At 51.1% G+C, this 6,255-nt stretch overlaps 2 non-coding genes across 2 annotated transcripts; both read left to right on the top strand.

The window, feature by feature from the left end:
• The first annotated feature begins 463 nt into the window (after nt 1-463).
• On the top strand, nt 464-535 carry TRNAP-AGG (transfer RNA proline (anticodon AGG)). The gene has a single exon. It is a non-coding gene; the product is annotated as a tRNA-Pro (tRNA).
• Nucleotides 536-3,202: 2,667 nt separating this feature from the next.
• TRNAR-CCU (transfer RNA arginine (anticodon CCU)) lies at nt 3,203-3,275 on the top strand. Its single transcript has one exon. It is a non-coding gene; the product is annotated as a tRNA-Arg (tRNA).
• The last annotated feature ends 2,980 nt before the right edge of the window (nt 3,276-6,255 follow it).

Below are 6,255 nucleotides of genomic sequence, written 5' to 3' on the forward strand. Positions count from 1 at the left end.
GGTTTGGAGCGCGAAACTGGGCAGAAGACGATTAGGGAGCAGTTTGGGTGCGCCACAGGACGGCAGCGTTTCCACGCAAGGCGTCCCAGTGACCTACAATCGAAAGACTGGCAACGCTGCCCCGGGGACAGGCTGGCTTTTGCCCCAGAGTGCGTGTGAGCCGCATGCTCGCGACTGCTAGGAATGTCTAAGAAGTGACCCCATGACGGTGCAGGGACGCATGGACCCTCTGCCTGGCTGGGGGCTTGTTGTTCTGTGAGCGCTGGGGCCACCAGATTGGGGGGCACAAGCGGGCTGCTCCCCACTCTGTGGGCTTCTTCTGCGCCCACTGGCTCCTGAGCTCAGCCTTTTCCTGCTGGTCTGAAATCTGAATCTTCTCCCCGCGTCACTTCCTCAATCCTACTTGTCCCAACCCCCGGGTCGCCACGAAGTCATAAAGAGAGCTGGAAGTACTTACTTCCATGGCTCGTTGGTCTAGGGGTATGATTCTCGCTTAGGGTGCGAGAGGTCCCGGGTTCAAATCCCGGACGAGCCCTGGCTCTTTTGGTACAATAACTTCATCCTACTAGAGATTGAGGAACTGTCGGCAGACCTCAGCCTTTGCGCGACGAAACAGGACAATGCAAGAAAAGATTAGGACAATGCAAGAAAAGATTAGAAGAAAATCTTTAAAACCCTCCAGCTGGTTCCAGGTGCTTTAGAAATATTTAATTGGAGTCCTAGGACTCCAGAAGTGCAGGTAACCCTGGGGCAGGACACTCCTCCCGGGGCTGCGTCAGGTGTAGTCCAAGGCCGGTTTGGGGAAGGGGAATCCAAGAGAAGCAATGCTTCCTCGAAGTCACCCCTTTGAGGGTTCGAGTCCAGCACTTCCCTGCTGAGCACCTGGGAACTTATCCGCCAGCGCTACTGGGGGCGGGGGGGGGGGGGGGGGCGTGACCCACTTTGAGGAGGTGCCTGGGCCGTCCTCCCCTCTTCCCTTTTCTTTCCACACCTCCTCCCTCCATTTTCCTGTCCTTGCCACCTGGGCGTTTCCAGGCCTGCCCTGGTCCTGCTACGGCCTGGGGACCAAGTGCGGTCAGGACTAGGGTCCTGCGCCCCTCTCAGAACGTCAAGCTCTGAGGTCCAGGAGATTGGAGGTCCAGGTAGGGTTTGACTTTGACCCCTAAAGAGTTTCAATCCTTGAGAGTTGCTTTCCATACAGGGCACAGGGTCCCCGCTTTCCCGGCAATGGTGGGCCGGGGGTGTAGCTCAGGCTGAATGTCCTCTTTCTTCCAGAGCCCACGCAGGCCCCCGAGGCTGCCTGTCGAGTTAGATTTCCCAGGGAACCATCTCTGTCCTAAGTAGTTGTTGTTCTTGTTTTTTAAACCTTTACTTATTGGTTTGAATAAATTGTTAACAGCTTTAAGGAATTACTACGAAGAAAAACATTCCAAGAAAGACTCATGATTTCCAGTAACACAAATGGGCGGGATTTGGGGGACCAACGTTTTAGCTAAAAATAGTGGAAAATGTTGGCTATTCCAAACAAACAAGCACACTTAAAAGCAGCGAGAGGGGGGGAAAAAATTCCTGGCTACATTTAAATGGAGGTGGAAAAGCAGAGGGGTGTGCGGATCCCCAAGCCGCGGTCACACCCAGGGCATTTGCCAATTTCCACAAACCGGCGAGCCGAAGGCAGAACCCAGGACCTGCTCCTGAGATCCTCCTTGAATCTGTGCCCCTGAAAGATGAGTATGCACAGAAATACACCTGTCCCACCCCCACGGGCCTCCAGCTGCTTCTGGAAAGCGTATTGCTTTGGGCCTCCTTCTCCCGCCTGCTGCTAAAACGCGGATTATTTTAAATAAGAGGTGAGCGAATGCGGAGACCTTGTGCACCAGAAGGACAACGCCCCCTCCCAACAAGGACTCCGCGTCTACAGCGTCCTAGTTTCTCTCAGTGGCGGTCCCCTCCCTCCCAGATCAGCTCCTCTGAAGTCTCACGGATGGCAGCTCTAGCCCCTTGCCTGCCGCTTCCTCGTTTGGGCCTGTGGTCAGATTGCCAGGACCAGCGGCACAAAGGACATTAGAAGACATGACCACTAATGCAAAGTGTGCTCTCAGGGCGTTATTGGAGGAAATTCAAATATGGACTGTGCGTTAGATAATCTTGTTGCAAGAATGATAAAGGATAAATTTGGAGGTGTGGCAAGGGGAGGCTCTGAGGTCCGGGGAATTCTTAGGGGAATGGGGAGAGAATTTTAAGGGGCTTCGGATTCTGCTGATTGATTGATTTTTTTTTTTTTTAAGATTTTATTTATTTATTCGACAGAGATAGAGACAGCCAGTGAGATAGGGAACACAAGCAGGGGGTTGGGAGAGGAAGAAGCAGGCTCATAGCGGAAGAGCCTGATGTGGGGCTCGATCCCATAACGCCAGGATCACGCCCTGAGCTGAAGGCAGGTGCTTAACCGCTGTGCCACCCAGGCGCCCCTGATTTTTTTTTTTTTACCATTGAATAAATTACAAACCTCAGTGAATACAGTGAATTTCAAGGAAAATTGCAGGGGGTGTGTCCACGATACTCGAGCTTTCAGCTTCAGACAGGCCCCAAGGGGCTCTGGCACCTGAGCCTGGAAATGCGAGGTCCAGAGAAGAATCCTCCGGGCTCTCTCCGTCTCCTGGACATTGGCCAAGCCTGGAGTTGTGGTGCCCAGCCCCGGGCCGCAGTGTAGGAGGCTCTGACTTTGGCCTGCCGGTGAGCCTCAGGGGTCTGGAGGGGTCATCTCCCCACTGCACGTTGTGTGGGTCCTGCACCCTCTTCCTCCCAGCCTTGCGCTCTGCCGGGTCATTGGTCAAGCTGGGCCTGGAGAGGACCGAAGGCTTATCAGCCACGCAGCCTGGGGGCCGGGCCGGATGTTCCACTGACTGACCCAGCCGGAGTCCCCTACTGCTCTCTAAATCCATTCATCCGAAGGAGAATCCAGTGCATTTCTGAGCGTGGGACTTCTGGAGGAAACAGAAGAGCCAGACCATGCGAAACCGGTGCGCGAAGAGCCGCAGGAGCACAGGCAGAGGAGGGCGACTGCTCGGTCTGCACAGAAGCTCTGCGGGGAGGGGGCATTTGTTGGTTTGATTCATTCACAGCTGTTCCTGGTTTTGAGTAGGTACCCAAACCTATCTCTGGAACCCTTTCTAGACACTAAGCAAGTGGCCTGGCAGCTGCCCCAGTGGCCTAATGGATAAGGCACTGGCCTCCTAAGCCAGGGATTGTGGGTTCGAGTCCCACCTGGGGTAGTAGGGCAGGCCTACCCTTTAGGTGTGTGGTGGGTGTTTTAGAACAGGAAGACCTACAGAAAGGGGAGGGGAAAACCTGTGGAACTCAAAGGAGTTTCCACCATCCTTAAAGTAACAGTGAGAGGTTTGCTTGTCTTCTCCCCAATCACAAGGGAAAGAGCAATATACTCCTATGTCTGCTCTCCACACTGTACTCCTGATGTACTATCCACACTCTGTAATCCCGTGTTGGATGTAGTGACCCGTGTGCAAGATTAAGTTGGCTAAGTATACTATGCATATTGTTGAACCTCGAAAAGAATCTCTGTCTGTTGACCTGAGATATCCCACCAGGAGAGGCGTGTGATTCAATTTTTCTAAAACAAACAGTAACTACCAAACCCCAGTTGTTTTTGCATGAGTGCCCAGAAAAGAAATGGGTGTGAAAGGCTGTGACCGCTCAGGGCCACACAGGCAATCAGAGAAAATAGAGACTAGCAAAATGCTAAGTATCCAGCTTAAAAGGTGAACAGAAAATGTGGAGAGCAGGGGTTGCCCCTGTGAGAGGTGAATGTTGGAACTGAATGGGCGTCCGGACAGAATCCAGATGACACGGCCCAACGATAGGGTTGACTTGACCTGGGTTAAGACTGTGGGTGATTTTCTGCCTGGAGTTCTGTTGTTTCAACATAGTTAGTGCTGTGACTTTTTATACTTCCTCCAGGCCCTTGTTAGAGTCTTGGTGTCAGTCCAGGATTTTGGTGTCTAGTCAATGCTGTCTTTGCCGTGTAACCCAGCACTCTGGTGACCCGAAGGTCCGGTGTCCTCAGAAACGCCATGCCAGGCTTGCGTCCTTGCTCAGGTGTGCGGGGTCCAGAATCAAATCTCAGAGCAGCCACCTCCAGTGCTTTTTTTTTTTTCTTTTCTTTTAATAGTGAAAGTGAGCAGCGCTAGTATCAAACCAGGGGAGAGAGGTCAGTCAAACGGGAGAAGGCGCCTAACGCATTTCCTGTTCAGGTTAAATGTTGGTGTGCTCTGTTAAGCTGTAGGCATCGAGCCTGGTGAGGAAGAAAACAAAAATGAAGAGCAGCAACTTCCCCTCATCTGGAATCCGACTCCCTTTCTTCTTCTGTTTTAAAAAATCCATTTTGTTAGCTGCTGTTTTGCCAGTAGATACTTACAGTAGGTGTTCAGTGGGTGAACGAATGACTCTGTGAGGCCAGTGGCTTTGGGTATGTTGGGTGGGCTTTGGGACCTACAGCTTGCGGGAAGACAAAGGTTCCCAGCTGGGGGTGCGTTCCTGCAGGTGGGTTTTGCTGCTGAGTCCCGCCTCGGGATCCTGGCTGGCAGAGTCCCCGAGCCACCTGCTGACCAGGAGACCTGGGTCAGATCCTGCTTTGCTGTGGGCGCTTCTTCTCCAGCCAACAGTCCTGCTGCCCCAGCTCTGTCCTGGTGGTCGTGCCAACGGTATTTACGCTCTTCTCTGAGGAGAAATGGCAGAGTCGTGTGCCCAGCTAGCTCAGTCAGTAGAGCATGAGTCGTGGGGTCCAGTCCCACGGTGGGCGTAGGTGTCCCTTCCTGCTTGCGCACTAGGCAGCAGAAGGCAGAGGAAGCCGACTTTCCTTAAATCTATGCCCAGTAGATGTCCTTGAACGAAACTTCTTAAGTTCGCACGACTCAGAAAGATGATGTGCATAGTACTGTATCATTTGAATTAGATGTATTCTGTTCTCGATCTTGGCATTTTTGACTTTGGGAGCCAGATCATTCCCTGTTGTACGGGGCCATCCTGTGCACCGTGGAATGTTTAACAGCATCCTTGGCCTTTATCTTCTAGATGCCAGTCACTTCCCCAAAGTCGTGGGGAAACTAAAAGTGTCTCCACATGTCCACTGTCTCATGGTTGTGAGCCACTGGTCTAAAGAATCAAGCCCATAAATATTGGTGCAAACAATTCTCATTTGAGATCTGACAGGAGAGCTAGCTTGGCACAGGGCCAGGTGGCAGGGCAGGGTGGCCTGCCATGGCCAACCTGGAAGGCAGCCTGGGGGTGGGGCTTCAGGAAATGGGCTGTGTGCAGAGGGCTGAACAAATACGTTAATATATTGAGGCTAATGGGAACCAGTTTTCTCATTGGTAGAACTGCAAAAAGAGAAGGCTTCGATAAATCCTATGGTGTTGCATTAGAATTAGAGGTGTTAGTGATGCTGTTTGATAACTTGGTAAAGTTTGTGTCACTGGAAAAGATAGTCCATGGTAGTGACTTTATAAAAGCAATTCTTTTTTTATAAAAGCAATTCTTTTTTTTTTTTTTAAAGATTTTATTTATTTATTTGACAGAGAGAGAGACAGCCAGCGAGAGAGGGAACACAAGCAGGGGGAGTGGGAGAGGAAGAAGCAGGCTCATAGCGGAGGAGCCTGATGTGGGACTCGATCCCGTAACACCGGGATCACACCCTGAGCCGAAGGCAGATGCTTAACCGCTGTGCCACTCAGGCGCCCCTATAAAAGCAATTCTTATAATGGTATATTCCCCCCCCTTGAATTTAGCAAGTAACCTGTAAAGTGATATGATTTGATACTATGTGAATATCCTGTTCTCCAACAACTTATTACATATTGTTTTAACATTCCTTCATAATCATTGTCTCAAACATTTATTTCTTTTTTTTTTTAAGATTTTATTTATTCATTTAACAGAGAGACAGCCAGCGAGAGAGGGAACACAAGCAGGGGGAGTGGGAGAGGAAGAAGCAGGCTCCCAGCGGAGGAGCCTGATATGGGGCTCCCACAACGCTGGGATCACGCTCTGAGCCGAAGGCAGACGCTTAACGACTGCGCTACCCAGGCGCCCCATCTTGTTTCATTTTTCTCCCCTCTCTTCCCCTATGGTCCTCTGCCTTGTTTCTCAAATTCCACATATCAGTGAGATCTTATGATAATTGTCTTTCTCTCATTGACTTATTTCACTTAGCATAATACCTGGAACTAGAGGGTATCA

Source organism: Ursus arctos, unplaced genomic scaffold (assembly GCF_023065955.2).
Source record: "Ursus arctos isolate Adak ecotype North America unplaced genomic scaffold, UrsArc2.0 scaffold_2, whole genome shotgun sequence".
NCBI lineage: Eukaryota > Metazoa > Chordata > Mammalia > Carnivora > Ursidae > Ursus > Ursus arctos.